Below are 18563 nucleotides of genomic sequence, written 5' to 3'. Positions count from 1 at the left end.
ACAGTTGTAGGATTAAAAATTATCGAATGTACAGAATGATTATTTACACAGAGCTATACAGTAGTGCAGTTAAGATAAGTGAGGGTGTAGATAGTTTCTACAGAGGCTATATAAAGTGCTAGTGGTTGTGAGTGGTGGTTCAGTCCATGTTATTATTGTGTTTGAGGGTACAGTTGTCCATTGTGGGTGTGTGTATGTTCAGTCCATGAGTTTAACGTGGGTCAGATGTCAGGAGGCAGAGTTCAGGAGTCTGACAGCTGTGGGGAAGAAGCTGTTCCGGTACCTGGTGGTCTTAGTCCGGAGGCTCCTGTGGCGCCTCCCAGAGGGCAGGAGGGTGAAGAGTCCATGTGATGGGTGACTGGGGTCTTTGATGATTTTCCCAGCCCTTTTCAGACACCGCTTCCTGTAGATGTCTTTTATGGCAGGAAGTGGTGCTCCGGCGATGCGCTGGGCAGTTTTCACGACCCTCTGCAACGCCTTCCGGTCCGAGGCAGAGCAGTTCCCGTACCAGACTGTTATACAGTTGGTCAGGATGCTCTCGATGGTGCAGCGATAGAAGTTCACCAGGATGTCTGAGGACAGGTGGTTCTTCCTCAGAGTCCTCAAGAAGAAGAGGCGCTGGTGAGCCTTCTTGACCAGCTTGGAGCAGTTGGTCGCCCAGGTGAGATCCTCGGAGATGTGGACTCCCAGGAACTTGAAGCTGCTCACACGCTCCACAGCCGTCCCCTTAATGTGGATGGGTGGATGTGGGTCAGCATTCCTCCTGTAGTCCACGATGAGCTCCTTGGTCTTCTCGGTGTTAAGCAGCAGGTTGTTTCTGTCGCACCACTCAGCCAGACGATCCACCTCCTCCCTGTAGGCGGCCTCATCGTTGTCACTGATGAGGCCAATCACCGTGGTGTCATCTGCAAACTTAATGATGGTGTTGGAACCATTAACATTTAGCATTTAGATTTAACATTTAACATTTAGATTTATATATAACATTTAGATTTAACATTTAACATTTAGATTTATATATAATATTTACATTTAACATTTACATTTAAATATAATATTTACATTTAACATTTAGCATTTAGATTTAACATTTAACATTTAGATTTAACATTTAGCATTTAGATTTAACATTTAAAATCCTGTTTTAAATATGAAAAGTTACAAATATTTTACTAAATGTTGTAAAAAATGCCTCGAAAAAACATGTTTTTGTAAGATTTAGAGCTAAATGTGGAAAAATGTTGCTGTTAATTTCGGCATGTTTCAGTTTACAAACGGCGCCCCATAATCATATGACCCCCTATGAGCAAGCACTTTGGTGACAGTGGGAAGGAAAAACTCCCTTTTAACAGGAAGAAATCTCCAGCAGAACCAGGCTCAGGGAGGGGCGGGACCATCTGCTGTGACTGGTTGGGGTGAGAGAAGGAAGACAGGATAAAGGACATGCTGTGGAAGAGAGCCAGAGATTAATATCACACATCTCGTGAGCAATCTCAGCCCATTCTTCTTTGGCAAGCTCCTCTAGATTTGATGGTCTTCTGGTATGGACCTTGGTCTTTACTCTTTATATTTTCAATGGGATCAAAGTCAGGGCTTTGCACATTACATTCAGTAACATTCACTTTGGTCTTCTGGAGGTAGTTCTTCATCAGAAGCAATGCATGTTTTGGGTTGTCTTGTTGGAAGACAAAGTGATGACCGAGACCCAGTTTTGCTGCCAACTTCTTAAGGTTTACTTTCAAAACCTTAACATGTCCTTCTTTCTTCATGATTCCTTTTACCGAGTCCAGATGTACTGAAAGAACCCCAGGGCATAATTCTCCCACCACCATGTTTCAACGTGGGGAAAGGGTTCTTTTATACACCTGTCCCTTGTTTCTCCAAACATAAACAACATTTTTATGAACAAATAGCTTTAGTTTTGTTTCATTTGACCAAAGCACCTCATTCCAGTTTGAATAATCTTTCTCCAGTTGTTCTTAGCTTACTTCAGTCTGAGCTGAGGATGTCTCTTCTGCAAAAGTCGAGATTTTCTTTAACCTCACGGTTATTTGCTTTGAGGCCACAATTGCTCAGTTGGCTAAGTCATTCATTAGTATCTTGGCAGTTGTCCTGGGGTCTTTAGGCACATCTCTCTTTAGTTTTCTTTTTCAGTGTTTTGCTTCCTAGCTTTTCCAGGCTTGTTCTGTACTGTGTGACTCTCTTTGAATTTTTTTGATGATACTTCTAACTCCAGTTCTTGACGCTCAGAAACTCTGTGATAACTTTGAATATCCATGTCCCAAGCACCAACAAAACAACAGGCACATAATCCTGGTTCATAACAAATGATCTCCCCAAGGTAATCAGCATCTTAGACTATCTGATTCATACCATTCATACCACAAAAAGGAATGAACCGAAATAATTAAGTAATTAATTAAAGACATTTTAGATTTAACAAGACAAGTTTTTACTGCTTTAAAAAGCAAACAAATAAAAAAAAAAGTAGATTCATGCAGAGACAGTATCTTCGGGAATGGCTCAGGAGCTCACTGTAAATAATGTTTGGTCTTTTTCTACACACACACGCGCCAGCTGTTAGATTTCAGGTTTAAGATCGAGTCGTTTGTAATGACGCAGCTAGCCTCTGGATAAATTGTGCACTCCATCTGAATCTGAAACAGTTCCCAGCAATTTCTAACAGAAGACTTCACCATTATAGGAAACCACGATGAATTTTCTTCAGCTTCTTCTGATTTATCTTAACTGCCGTTCTGTTTCCAGAAAGAATCAGGCGTAAAACCTGCACTTACACTGCATTATTTTCATACAGCTGCTCCCTCACACTGCATATCCCTCTCATGAGTTGTGCTCCTTTCCAAGCCTCCAGTTTGTATTGCTCTTGGCAGGTAATTGATGAAATGAACTGATTGCATCTTTGTATATAAATTAACTTTAACTTTTCATCCCCATGGGTGCATTTTTGCAATACATCAAATTAATTTGCCTGGTGGCTTTCAGTCATAAAACTGACACCAGGCCTCTGTGATAAACCTAATCAATAGCTTTTTGATGTCAAAAGAGGGTTTTGCACTGGTGCAGCCCACGAATCTGAATCTGGCTCTAGACGTCATGACAACAGCTTTGATTACTCATTTTGTTTTTAACTTTGAGCTAACTAAATATTTTTATTTCCTCTCCTGGAGAAAAAACAGTGGCGGAACATCGCTGTGACTGTGGAAAGACTACACCTCTGATGAGGACAGTTTGTTTTACTGTCCTCCTACCTTGGCCTCATCTACTGCCAGACTGTGGGTCTCTGAAGGATTTAAAACGCTGACAGCCAAGAAGCCATTACAGCTCACTGAGAGGATAGCCAGCAAATTGGTTGGCTCTCAGGAGCAGTAAATAAGCTGGAGGAGACCCTTGTTTTTCACCTTGTCAATAGGGCCTTAAGGCAGTGATGTCTTCAGTCAGAATTTAAATTTGTTCACAAGTCAGGGGAAAAAGAAAGAAGAAAGTTAAATTAGACTTGGCTTCAGGTTAGAGAGAGCATAAAGATGCCGGCTCCGAGGTCGCAGTTGGAGGTTATATTCTCATTATGAGCTCACGGGGTGTCTTCACTCAAACACTCACTCTTACTAAAAGTTTGTTATGCTTTCAACAGATCTGTTGAAGTATCATCTTCACTTGAATTATTAAATCAATTTTAAACATACAAGCCTGACCTTTAAAAGGCAAAAGGCAGCTGGTGAAAACTGAGCTACATGACATTTGTTTGGTGATTACTTTAGTTTTCTGAAGAGTTGTACAGTGACTCTGTACTTTGTGTCTTGAAAAAACTGTAATGGGACAGGATCATATAAAAAACTGCTTAGGTTACACACCTTTTTTTTCTCTGTCTTGATCAAGCACTGGGAGAGCCATAAAAGTGAAATTACAGCAGTCACTGTAAAATAAATTCTTACTTGAAAATGTATCATTAACCCAAGGGGAAGTGAAAAGGAGTTACACTATTACATGTGCCTAATTTAATCTTTTAATGATGGCAGTCATTACTGTTAAAGCTTTTCATTATCATAATCATTATTACAGCAGCAATAACAGAGTGACTGTGGCTACAGGGACGGCAAAGGGCCTGAAATAGAGCAGACAGGATGTAATGACCTAAATTTGTTAGCCATTAATAAGAGTGTGAGAAGCACAACACATCAAAAGGCATGAAAATTTGGTCCAGTCACAGGTAAAAATTGATGACGCACAGAGCAGAGAGGCAGGTGTGGAGAAGTGCCAATGCCCAAAAAAAAATGCCTGGAGATTTAAAAAACTGAGTGGGCTGGGCTCCAAAACTTTTTTTTATTTATTTTTTTACATATTTAGTATAGTTCATATTTAAAGTTGATGTTGAGTTACACTTTGTTTATAATGAATATCAGTTTCCAATTTCTATGTTTATTTAATAAATCTATCAAGCAAACAAAAACATTCTGGACCAATAACACATCAATGTCCATCTTAGTATGGAAAATCATTATTTGATCCATTACAAACTAGCAAGAATTTGGCTTAAGCAAACAATCTAGCAACTTACGGATAAACAGTTACCAAGCCAGCTTTCACAGTTAATTGCACCACTTTGTTGAAGGGTATTTAATTACACTCCTAACATGTCTACATCATTAACATCACCACCACAGAAAGACCAAAGAGCTGTCTAAGGATGCCAGGGAAAAGATTGGTGACTTTCAAAAGGTTGGAATGGGCTGCAAGAACATCAGCAAGCAGCTGGTTGAGAAAATGACAGCTGTTATAGTACAACTGTTCACAAATGGAAGACAAAATTACTGTCAGTCACTCTCATTCTGAGGCCCCACAAAAATTCCAATAGCTTTCCTGACTAACATAATTTTCTTAACTTTACTTGGAAATGTACCTACCGAGAATGCACCAAGTGATTATCTCTTATCTCTCAGTTGGTGTGTTAAAAGTAGAACTGTTGAGCTAGTTATTTTCATCTGTTGTGATTTTATTTTGAAAGGATGCTTCCTGTTATGCTGCAGAGTATACACAGAGTTCAGTAAACAAAGTCACCTTTTGGTGTGAATGTTCCGGTAAAAGCCGATGCTCCACGTGTGATTATTCCTCCGTCTAGATAATAAGTATCTTCAAAATTCATGCAGATTCTGCTGGAAGACCCATCTCTGCTAACAGGTTATGGGCCCAGGAAAATATTGAAGCTACGCCAGGGGAAAGTGTCACGGTCCCCGTGTCTCTCTGGTTGGCCCACGCTGGCTACAGGTTTTGTTGTTGTTAGTTTTAGTTTTTTGTCTCTCCTCCTCCTCTCTGCCTGGGTGGAGCTCATTACGGGCTCTCACTCTTGGCCCACGCACCCCTGTGGATGGTGTCCACCTGCGGCTGATCTGGCTGATTTCCCCAGCTGCTATTTAAGGCACAGAGCACAGAGCAGCTCACCGCTGGAACGTCGAACCACCTGAGTTCGTGCTCGCGGCATATTCAAAGAAGAATCGCTTACACGTGTTTTATGTTGTGGAACTAACCTTGACCTTCTGTCTGTAGATTCTGGACCGAATCACCGGACCTGTCCAAGTGGGGCAGTGTGTGGAGTGTTGGGGCGAGTGCGGCTGAAGAGGAGAAAGTTTACCACCAGAAAAGTCGCAAAGTACAGCGTGTTCGGTGAGGCTTAGCCAGAGCATGCTGCTATAAACAGAGGTGCGGTTACTGTAGAAGCAATACTCATCGAGAGTCGACTTGCAGGAGACGACAACGGAATGATGAAGCGCGCACAGCCTCGGAGGAGGGCGGCAACGCAGAGAGCGACGACACCTATGTCTTCCGGATGAGCAATGACTACGCGGAACCTCAACAGCAACAGGACATCAGGACCAAAGGCCTGATGGTGGATACTGCCGCAACATCACACATCCTGAATGATAAAACAGCGTTCAAGAAATTTAATGACGACTTCCAACCGGGAACACACTGTGTGGAATTAGCTGATGGCACCAGGTGTAAAGGAGTAGCTGAAGGCAGAGGAGAAGCAGAGGTGTGCTTGATTGACAGCCGAGGGAGACAGTGTAAAACAACACTGAAAGACGCTCTATACATTCCCTCATTTCCACAGAATATCTTCTCTGTGAGAGCAGCCACCGTGAATGGAGCTACTATCATCTTTAAGAAAGGAAGGAACGTCCTTCAACACAGAGACGGTACATAGTTCTACATCCATGAGCACAACAGACTTTATTACCTTGAAACTGTAAGTGAGTATGATGAGAAGTGTAATAATTGTCTTAATGTGCAGACATGGCACGAAATTTTGGGACATTGCAATCATAGTGACATTCTGAAGTTACAAAATGTGGTTGAAGGTATGAAAATCAAGGGGAAAACAGACAACCAAAGTTTGAACTGTGAGGTGTGTATCCAGGGAAAATTTGTCCAGTCTAGGAATAGAAACCCTGACAGAAGAGCCGAGAAACCTCTCGAGCTGGTACATACGGATCTAGCAGGGCCGATAGATCCAGAATCATGAGATGGACACAGATATGCATTATTGTTTACAACAAAAGTGAAACAATGCAAGCAACTGAAATCTTTTTGGCCGATACAGCCCCACACGGGAAGGTAAAGTGTATCAGGTCAGACAACGGCACAGAGTTCATGGCAAAGAGTTACCAGGCATTGTTAAACAAACATGGAATAAGACATGAAACTTAATAAGTATCTTCATATTCATGCAGATTCTGCTGGAAGACCCGTCTCTGCAAACAAGAACAAATGGGCAAGTGGATGAATTGATTTGAGTAAGTCTGACAAGGGCCAAATTGAAATGGCTACACAACTGGGTCATAGCGTCTCCAAAACTGTTAGGATGCCTGGGTCTTTGACCCAGAGGTTTGAGTTTATTATATCATTTATCATTTCTAGTCTTTGGTTTCTTTGTCTGTGTTCTGTCTTATGGTTTACGTCTCGGTTCCTTCTGTTGCAGTGCCTGCGTGTGAGTCTGTGTCTTTAGTTCAATCTGTGTTGTTTCCTGTTTTATTTTGAAGGCCCATGTCTGATGTTAATGTATCTGGTTTTGCTTCCCCTATTTCGTTAGGCCTGATTTGCCCCAGCTGTGTTTCCCCCCTGTTACTCATTCCCTGATTGCTCCCTCTGTGTATTTAAGCCTTGTGTTTCAGCTTGTTGGTGTCGTGATCTACCCCAATCTAGCTGTGTGTTCTGTCTGCGTAAGTGCATTTTATAGTCCTAGTTTTGTTGCCCTTTGAGTTCAGCATTAAAGCTGTTTTGAGTTCACGTTCTGCCTCTGAGTGTCTGCACATTGGGTCCTCCTACTACCACTCCTGCCTGCACACAGCCCGCACATTAGTGATGGGCAGATGAAGCTTCATGAAGCACTGAAGCTTTTCATCCAATTGGTTCACTCCAGCGCAAAGCTTCTTGAAGCTTCATTTGCTCTAGTAGGACACCCACTGGACGTAAAAATATTAGTTGGCATGAATTTGAAGAGTGTGGACTTTTGCACACAGCCTGTAAATGTCAACAACAAAAGGAGTGTGTAAAACATGTATATTGTAGTGGTGGCAGTATACTGTGTATATTTATACTGGCAGTATGGAAAATGATTATTTGGAAATGCTTAAAATGGAAATGATCATTTACTGTGAGGTGAGGTGTGGTTGGGGTGTGGACAGTGGTTGTGCTTTTGTAACGTTGAGGTATGGACAGCTACACACCGAGTCTCAGTCCTGCCTGTTCACATTTTATTCTGTAAAAACTACATTTTCACTGCTTTTATGACCTTTTTAGTGGGGAAAACATAGCTAGGATTTAATGATTTAGCAAATCTTTTAAATCCTTTGTCTTCCACAATGCTAAATGGCTGGGAGTCCTCGATCACCATGCTAACCAGGTCTTCATCTATTTGAGATTATTGTCTTTCCTCAGGAGAACAAAGACAAAGCACAAATATAAATATCACACACATAACTTATAACAGCTGTATAATATTGTTATATCATTTAGTAACATTACTGCATGCTATATTATCATGGCATTTGATGGCTCACCTGGTCTTGCTCCACAATCGGTGTTCCCCTTATTCTCATGCAAAGCTCTGTAGTGCCTAAGCATGGATGAGGTGTTGTTGTTATATCCCAGCTCCCTGGCACATAGCAAAGACTTCACCTTGTACAAAAGTAAAGCCGCTTAACATAAATTGTATTGCACCATCAGTATTATGAAAATACATCTTCTGTAGAAATTTACATACCTTGTTGGGAGGAATAAAATCAAAATGTTCCCACACAGGGGAGGACATCCTCCTCTTCTTAGCTGGCTCCATTCTCTCCTGACCTTCTCTCCTCACTCTCATAAACCTCCAAACTGTCTCCAAACTGTCTCCAAACTCTCACTAACCGCAACTCTCCATCAAACACCCACATTTTTGAATGAAGTCTGGGGGGTTTATATCTGTCATAGCTCGCGGCAAAGTTCGAACCCCTTCATGAACCAGTCACGTGGTACAGCCGGGCAGCGAGGCTTCGGACGTCATCATTTTCAGGTCCTCCCATAAATGAAGCAAGCCTCGAGACGCGCATTGCGGAAACGCCCCCTCAATTACTCGACACAAGCTTCGAAGCCTCGATACAGAACGTCACATCACTACCGCACATAACAAAAACTGCGGCTCTTCTGTGGTGTATCTAGCAAAAGTTGTCCATGGAAGAAATGACGGTGAACCAGCAATGGGATCATGGGTGGCCAACCCTCACTGATGCAGGTGAGGAGTGAAGGCTGGCCCGTGTGGTCCAGTCCAACAGACGAGCTACTTTAGCTCAAATTGCAGAGAAAGTCAATCAGTGCATCAAAGTTTGTGGGATAAAGGGATTCATAGACACAGTTGGCATATGTGAATCTCCTGCTGTTTGCCTCCAGCAACACAGCAGGAGATTCACATTTACAACATCCATTTTTTAATGCACAACAAATTATGAACATTGAAAGCCCTGTTCTGGAAATCATTAGCATGCGTCTCCTGTAGTTTAATGTACAAGTGCAACAGAAAACAGAAATTATAGTTTATGTCAGTGCGAAACCCAGTGAAAGGTAGAACTTTACTCATATCTATTATATGTGCAATCATAAAAAGAAGAGCTTTTATTTCCTTAGAAATGTCATGGGCATAAACTCATTATGTATTTGACTGAAGGTGCGGAGGAACTGGGAGAGCTGCCAATTTCAGCGTAAAACATACATCTTATTAAAATTACTACACTCAGAACTTGCAGATATTTTATTGTGTACTTAATTTTGTGGAAAGCACAAAACAGAGCTCTTAAACTTTTATTTGTATTTATTAATTCAATTATTTATTTTACATTGAATTAGATTGCACTGACGAATTCTAGTGTTTGGTCACCTTCGCTACATCTACATCTAAATACTTGTTATACATGTTAATTTACTGCAGAGGGTTGCTGTCTAATGGTCCTCATGTCCAAACAAATATAGCTGTGTGTGATGGCTGCACTTACAGCCACACAGTGGTAATACCCACCATGTTAGTGTAGAGGCTTATAAGTAACATTGCATTCACATTTCTTTCTTTAAATATAGGAATTTATTTACAGGACAATAAATAACTGGTTTTGGTTTAGTTAATTCACATATCCACATAACGCTGCATTCTAAAATAAGTGCGCACATTTTAGTTTACACTGTTATGTATGATTAATCTTTTGTTTTCTGAGTTACCTTAGTTGCAGCTGTTCCAGTCCCTTGATTAAGGAGCCAAGAGGTGGAAAAGGGGCGGAGCGAGCTTTAAAGGAAGGCTACAAATTGGTTCACGCCATAACTCAGGACCATGGGGGGGAATTGGAGTTCATTATGTTTGGTTTAGTTAGGTTTTGTGTGTTTTACCCCTTTTCCTGTTTTTGTGGGCTGATCAGCCACTATTTAAGTTTCCCCTTTGTCTCATTAAGTTAGGTCAGTTTGTTTGAGTTATCAGTTGTGTTGTTAACTTTGAGTAGAGTTTTGTTAGTTTGACCTCTTTTATGGGCCCAAGATTTTGATTCTTTTTGCATGAGTTAACCAATTATGTTTTTTGGGTTAAATAAAAAAATCATTTTTTGGACTTTAACCTGTGCCTAAGTTTCCTTCACTGCTCGGTCCATCACACTGTGAAATGTAAATGGACTGGTTCTTATAGCCTTTCTACTCTACGTTATACTACAAGCCTCATTTACACAAGCACTTTTTTCTGTGCTCAAATGCTTTCTATCTAACAGTCACACTCGGGAGCAACTTAAAGTTCAGTATGGTAAATTGTAAATGGCCTGTATTTGTATAGCGCTTTACTTAGTCCCTAAGGACCCCAAAGCGCTTTACACTACATTCAGTCATTCACCTATTCACACACACATTCACACACTGGTGATGGCAAGCTACATTGTAGCGCACTGACAGTATCTTGCCCAAGGATTCTTTTCCATGCAGACTGGAGCAGCCAGCGACTGAACCACCAACCTTCTGATTAATAGAACCTGCACTACCTCCTGGGCTACAGCCACTCCAAATTTAAGCATTAGCCGCTGGTTTTCTAAAATCTGATCAACTTGCACTACCATAAAATGATCCAGGGAAGTAACGTTATCTATTTTGTTATTGAATTCAGGGTCACAGGGGGATGTCATAAAGCTAGAAAAATAATCGAGGAAGACTGATTCAGGAAAACAAAGCGGTTAAAATAGGGAGAAACAGCTTTTCCTACAAGAGCAAAATCATCGCAGCAAAATGACTTTCTAAAGCTAAACAGGAGAACACAACCACTCACCAGAAGCTTTCAGCACCAGACAACTGACCCACTGACCAAATCTTCTTACCATCGTTTTTACACTTTGTGACTGCTGAGCAGAGTCTCCAGCACACTGTCTCCACAGGAGACAAAGGGTGGGCCTTAAGGGGAGAGAGCAATGGCACACACGTGTTTCTTATTTCTCTAATTTATGCCTCTTTGTCTCCTCTGTCCTCTCTAATCCTGCCGGTGACCTGGAAATCAATCTCAGTATGTTATACTTTAAGGAGACTAACAATGAGAACGTCTCACTTTGTCCAAAGACCATTTCCTTTCGCACCTTCCCATCTATGTCCTGTTGGACATCAGTGAGGAGAGACTTCACTATAAAATGTCTACCGTGCAAGTTCCAGTGCCACGACAAGACCACCTCAAGTAGTATACTTGGTGACCTCAGTAGTTCTCATGATGGCCCTTAACCCACACCTTAGCTCATAAGTCTTCACAAACTTAAAGTAGTCCTGTTGCCTTCATTTTCAAGCTCTCAATACCTAATATTTATTTCTTTACATTTTTACAATAATTCTGTTACTACAGATGATATGATGTCATGAGTGCATGCGAACACACAAAGATCTTATCTTTTAATTTCACTTTTTTAAGTAAAAAACAAAAACTAGAATATTTATAAACATTTAAGCTTCACTTTATTCTAATTCTTACAATTATGCATACAGTTATTTGTATCTAGCAAGATTAACAGTCTCTGCATCTTTCATAGAGACCTGAAAAATGACAAAGGAAGAGAGTAAAATATCAATCTAAATTATAATAGAGGCAAAACAAGTAAAAAATATTGCTGAAAGACATTCGTGATTGTTAATATTTTATTTCCTGTTTTTGTAATTGAGCACTGAAACAAATAGCATGCCAACACCTCACTTAAAGTGAAATGATAATAGCTATCCTTCTGAATGAATCACACAACTATAAGAGCCTAATTTTATATATGTATAACAATAAAGATACAGAAAAAAAGGTGCAGCAAATTAAACTTTACAAATTGTGTTTTCAGACGTGTCTTATTAGGAGGAGCCAAGCTGCCCCTGGCTGCTCTGTATTTCACATGCAGTTGGCATTGTATGTGCCCATGTGATAAACAACCTTTTGTTTTCTGGTGATAATGAATAATAATCACCTGCTAGCTAAAGTACAGCAATTCTCCATTCATTCTTTTTCCAATGCTTATCCAGTTCTAGTTTCCAGATGCAGTAGTCTATGCAGAGATGCACAGACCTCCCTCTCCTCAGTCCCCTCCTCCAGCTCTTCTAGGAGGACACGGAAACATTCCCCAGCCACCTGAGAGGCATAACCTCTCTAGCATGTTGTCAGTCAAGTTTTCTAGGCCAGACATGCTTCATCTGCAAGTTGTCCAGGAGGCAGTCTTGTCAGATGCATGGGCCTGCTTGGATGGCGACAGGTAGAAATTGAAGCAGTTCATGTCCAATGAAAAGCTTGAAATGTACATGTAAATGTACAGTTCAAGTATATATATATATATATATATATATATATATATATATATATATATATATATATATATATATATAAAGGTTATATATATAAAAAGGCCTTTTCTATGGAACAGGAAAGGTTAACAACTTAAAGCGGTTCTGCAGCAATAGAGGTTGATCAAGCCTTGAAAGGTGGTGCTATCAATTCCTACAGGTGTCCCAACTTTTCTGTATTATTTAAAACCCCCTCTGTCTGCATAAAGCAGTGTTGGAACACAATGTGGCACCATACCTTCGTGAGCATTATTTGAACAGTGCTGTATTGCAAAAAGTACTGTGTTGTTATAAAAATGGCAAGAAAAAGGCAATTAACAATAGAAGAGGGACAGAGTATCATAGTACCTAAAAGACCACAGCTTTTATAGTGGTTGTTGCAAACAGGTTTTAGTGTGAAATGTAAAGAGAAAACTTTGAGTTGCAGCAAGGAGGCCATTAGTGAGACGCCACAATAGGAAAAAGAGGCTTGCCTGGAACTTGAAACACAGTCAGACTACTGAAATTTGGAATCTTGCAGGATTTTTGCACGCTGTCGAGTAGGCGAAAGGATTCTTTCACAGTGTGTGATATCAACTGTCAAACATGGAGGAGGAAGAGTGATGGCCTGGGGCTGTTTTGCGGGATCCAGGATTTGGTGACTCGTACAAAGTGAGAGGCACCATGAACCAAAACAGATGAAAAATCACACAAGTTCAAACTATGCCAGAACTACCATGGGGAAAAAGGTAGAAGAGTGAAAGCAAAGCAACCTACAAGTGAAGAACTTTCTTAAGAATATTTGGTTTCCATTGTGTGGAAAAGGTGACTTTGATGAGTCAAAAATTTGTAAAACACTTTGGTTTATAAAAAGATTCCTGATTTATTTTTGTTTTGCTTGGTTGTTTCTTCTATGCTTTCATTTCACAGTACAATGAGACATTGACCTAAAAATAACCTGCGATAGTAGTCAGCTTTATTTTTTACAGTTATTATAGATGTTTTAAGGCTGTAAAACCCCTCACTACACACTTTATACACTTTTCTCAGACAGGCATGAACACTTTCACACTTTTCTCTCTTGTTTAAACACTCTCAAAGTTCAAACCTTCGTAGAAAAATAAGTCCAGTATTATAGAATGAAACCAAAGGCACACGCGGTTGCCCTCGACAGTGCAAAACGTTTCATTGACATTGCTGTGTTTGTTGGGGAGAAAACTTACAAACATACAGCACTGCTGGCGATCGAAGATTTATGTAAATTTGACAAGCTGAATGCATTCAGTACTGTACAGGAGCAGTGTTGGGACTAACGCGTTATTAAGTAACGCGTTACAGTAACTACGTTATTATTGTGGTAACGAGCACGGTAACTAGTTATTATGCCAGTGGATAAACAACAACAGCACTTTTAAGCTTGATCAGCTGTTGTTAGAATTTATTTAATATTAATTTCTAGTATCAGCTGATGTTGGCTGGAGCCACAGCTGTAAACCTGCTGGTCATGATATCGGTTTGGTTATGTGATGAGAGGGAAACATGAAGATGAAACCAGGAGATGTCCATCAGAGCTGTGATGGAGAAACAGGTTTACCTTTTAGTTAACATGAATGAGTTGAAGGGAAGTTATGAATTGTTTCCGAGAGACAAATAACACCAGGATCCTTTTCTAAGTAGCTGACAGCTGTTAACTGTGCAGGGGCGGGTCTAGCAAAATGTTGCCAGGGGTCCATGTAGGGCATTAAAAGGGAAAGGGGGGCACAAGGAAATACTTTCTTATTCTCATTTAAAATGTCTCACTTTTAAAAAAATAATTATCTGAGTCTTGCAACAAACAATTGATAGATTGATACATATATCCCATCAGAACAGTGTACATCACTGTCACAACAGCGTTTATTTTCATTCAAAGGCTTTATGATTTTTCCTATAATGGTGGGCCGGTCTCTAGTCAAAATGCCCGGGATGATTTTTTTGTCCCAGTCCAGCTCTGTATGCAGCTCATCTTCAGTCTGGTGTTACCTACATCTTCCTATTAAGAAGGCAGAATTTCCGAGTTCTGAGTACAATCGAAAGCACCACGACTGCAGTTTTTGTGTTGGATGTAAAAAGCAGGCTAGGATAGAATCAGGCGTGGGATTTCTCTCGTGGAAATGTGCACATTATTTTTTCCTTTCTATTGGTAGGTGGCACAGTGCACTTGTGGCAAGTAAGCAAGCTAGAAGACTGGCAATCTTGCTGGGTATCCAGTTACGGAAGCAACACATTAACAAGAGAATTCTGAGTAAAACCAAAGTTACTTTCCCTAGTAACTAGTTACTCTGAAAGTAATGAGTAACTTGAAGTAACTGAGTTACTTTTGATAGAAGTAACTAGTAATGTAACTAAGTTACTAATTTAAAGTAACTTACCCAACACTGTACAGGAGACACGGAACGAGACAGACTGACAGTGGTCTGCAGCCAGTCAGCATGCAGAACACAATGCGCTATAAAAAAAAAAAGAAGTGTGTGTACGTACATATATACATACACACACACGCACACACACACACAGTGGTCCCTTCTTTTTAGTGACACTACAAGTCAACATTCTGTGGGGGACTGTCACCAGCATAGACCAGCAGCATGCCAACATCAAAGAAAAGCACATATTCATCTGTGATTTGTGAGTGAGAGCATCCATAAGTGTGCATATTGTAGTCATGAATGAATACGCTACACTTCTATTAAAACTCAATTCAATTTCTTCCTTATCTTGGCAGTCACATTCTTTCTGAATACACCTGATAAAAATCACAATTATCAAAGCAAGCCACAAATCATTACCAGTGGGAATTGTTAAGTTCCAAGCACAGCAGCTGAGCTGAGGTGAATTTCCGAGGTATTCAAGTGCTAATTTAAGTTTCTGCTGGCAAGTTGTGGCTCAGCTTGCATTAAGCATAGACCCGTGTCACACTAAATAACAGAGAAAACATTATTAGAACCAAGGAGATTGTTTTCTATAATGGTTTTCCTGCTATTTGTACTCACTTTAGTGCAGAGAAGAAAAGATTGCATCATTTTCAGCTGTCTGTTTAAATACGCGAGTCAGTTGAAACAATCTCAGCATGAAACTGGGGAAGAAAGTCCAGTAGGATGTAAATATTCAGGACACGTTTGATTTTCATTCTTAACTAGAGTCATGTTCTGTTCTCTGTTGCTCAATATTAGAGCACATGTTCTGCTTGTATCAAGTCTTGCTTCTGATCTTCTGACTCATTAGAAAGCAAACTGATAGTCAGTTATGAGACTTTATCATCAAACCAGAAGGACTGGGTTATGAGGCCTTGGGGATTTTGGCTGTGCTGACCCCAGTGCTAGGAAAATATCCCCGTGACTAAAAACAGAGTGTGGACTGCCATTGTTGATTTGGCTGGTGCTCCATAGCAACCACCTTCCCATAACCTCATGTGATTAACTGCACCTCCAACCCGGTTGATTTCTCCTTTCAGCTCACCTTCCCAAGAGATCCTGTTCACTCCCTTTGAAATAACCCAAGATAACATTAATGATCCTTGGTCTAAAGAGTATGCTGTCTGAGAGCAAATTCTCAATCAGATATGGCCTCAGAAGAGGCCCAATAGTGAGATTAGCAAATAGCTTTTCAGTAAATGAGGAAATAATTGACCTTGCAGTGACACTGGGCTGAACAACCTGTGAGATCAGCCTTGATGCAGTATGCAGTTGTGACATGCCGTTGAGTGCAGGACTGATTTGCAAGTATGACTAAACTGAGACGTCTGTTTCACAGACTTTGATAACAAAACATGAACTCAGCAGAAATCCCTTCTCCATGGAGAAGAAATTCTGAGTAAGCATGCTTACTCAGAATTTCCACATAACAGGTTGGTTGGATTACTTTTGTAGCACCTGCTTACATCTTACCCTGAAAGGAAAGCCTTAAGATTTTAATCAAGGGTAGCTTTATTTTGCCAGGCTTCAAGAAGCCAAATCAAGCTCTTTCAGAACAAATACTGAGGAAATACTGCCCAGTACGTTTGCAGCTACAGGTAAGATGAGACAAACAGTTCATCCATCTTTATGTTCTTTAGGCTTATTTGGACTTTTTTCTTGATGGTTTTTTAGTTTTTATGATATTTATTCTTTTGTTTTTCTTTTTTACCAGAAACAGAAGTAAAATCTCTGCGAAGCACTTCTGTACTGCCATGACACATAAGGAAAGCAAGTCATTAAAAGAAGTGGTGGCATTCAGTTCAAACACTCAGTCAAGCATTATGAATCTACAAAGTTAGTGGTCATACCTGATGCAAGAAAACCTAAACTTAAACTCTAGAAGAAGAAGAAGAAACTCAACACAGGGACTTGGCATCATCAGGTTAATCTGAATTTCAGATCAGGTGAGGCAGTCATGGTCCTGGCAGGCCTCAGGGTTGCTCCTCCTTGAAAAGAGAAAGTGGGTGAATGCACAAGTCTGCAAGATCACCTTAACCTCACCTTGGCCACTGCTAACCGCTTCTTTCGTCTCGCCAGTATTACTTACCTACTCATAAATTACACCTTTTACCCATGCAATAAAATCTGTGAAACTGCAGTCAGCTTCTGATTCCTGCCTCTTGAGTCCAATTCTTGGTTAATTATGGCATTATGACATGTGAGGGAGGAGATCGCTGTTCTCAGATACTAACTCTATGACTCCCAGCACAGACAGCACCTGTCTCTTGCCAGACTGGCAATTGCAAATAACAGAACTTTAGACTATTAGACTCAGTTGGATCAGTTTTGTGTGCTAAAACACTGCAGAACAAATAGAGAACTTTGAAAAAAGAGGACATTCTCAAATCTGAACTGAGTGACGATTGAATAGAATAGAACGCTGCTAATCATTGTTACATTCACTTAAAAACTGGACCATCAGGAATCTGCATGAACAGAGCATCCACCCAACTGCAGAGCTGCTTGTAGATTCTTCAACCTAAACCACTGAGGCTTCCTACTCAGACTGCAGTCCAGGAAACAGCAGGAACAGACTGAGCAGTTCCTGAAAGCTCAAAGACACTGAGAGTAGAAGCCTGCTAAACAAAGGGGTGCAGGGACACCAACAGAGATTCCATTGTGAAATTTAGAATTTTAAAGCCAAGCACTGCAACAGTGAGGACTTTTATGGGAAAACAAATTATTTGAAGGCCCTGAGCTTGGAGCAGGAGCTGCAGAAAATCAACTCTTCCTACCTTTAAAAAAGAGGAGAATGGTAACATCACTGATTATGCTGCAAGAAGTTCTTCCCTGCCTGTTTTTTAGAATAGAATAGAATTCAACTTTATTGTCATTGCACATGCACAGGTACAGGGCAACAAAATGCAGTTTGCATCCATCCAGAAGTGCTTTAGTGATATAGATATATTACAATATATATTAGCAATAATATAGATATGTAAGTATATTACAGAAATGGGTCTATTATGGTATGTTATAATGTACATGGTATGAAGTATGTTGTGAATATTCTATAACTATAGGTATGTACAGGCTGTAGTGAGTACAAGCTATGTACAGGATATGAACAGGATATAAATATGAAAAACTATACAGAATATGAAATAAATAACTTTACAGAAATCTGAGATATACAGTTATACAGAAATGGGAACTATGCAAGTTGTAAACAGTTGTAGGGTTAAAAATTATCGTATTTACAGAATGATTATTTACAGAGGTATACAGTAGTGCAGTTAAGATAAGTGAGATATGTGGATAATTTCTACAGAGGCTATATAAAGTGCTAGTGGTTGTGAGTGGTGGTTCAGTCCATGTTATTATTGTGTGTTTGAGGGTACAGTTGTCCATTGTGGGTGTGTGTATGTTCAGTCCATGTGTTAACGTGGGTCAGATGTCAGGAGGCAGAGTTCAGGAGTCTGACAGCTGTGGGGAAGAAGCTGTTCTGGTAGCACCTCCCAGAGGGCAGGAGGGTGAAGAGTCCATGTGATGGGTGACTGGGGTCTCTGATGATTTTCCCAGCCCTTTTCAGACACAGCTTCCTGTAGATGTCTTTTATGGCAGGAAGTGGTGCTCCGGCGATGCGCTGGGCAGTTTTCACGACCCTCTGCAATGCCTTCCGGTCTGAGGTAGAGCAGTTCCCGTACCAGACTGTTATACAGTTGGTCAGGATGCTCTCGATGGTGCAACGATAGAAGTTCACCAGGATGTCTGAGGACAAGT

The 18563-nt window shown here is 40.5% G+C and overlaps 1 protein-coding gene across 1 annotated transcript in view; it reads right to left on the bottom strand.

Annotated features, from left to right (window-relative positions):
• LOC146547636 (beta-1,3-galactosyltransferase 1-like) overlaps positions 1-18563 on the bottom strand; it is a 292164-nt gene that overhangs the window by 50944 nt on the left and 222657 nt on the right. The window lies entirely within an intron of this gene.

Source organism: Mchenga conophoros, linkage group LG23 (assembly GCF_057382185.1).
Source record: "Mchenga conophoros isolate Kocher_MC1m ecotype Shallow Benthic linkage group LG23, M_conophoros_male_GT1.1, whole genome shotgun sequence".
In the NCBI taxonomy this organism is placed as follows: domain Eukaryota; kingdom Metazoa; phylum Chordata; class Actinopteri; order Cichliformes; family Cichlidae; genus Mchenga; species Mchenga conophoros.
Note: the sequence above shows the minus strand (reverse complement) of the source record. Positions and strands in the feature narration are given on the sequence as shown.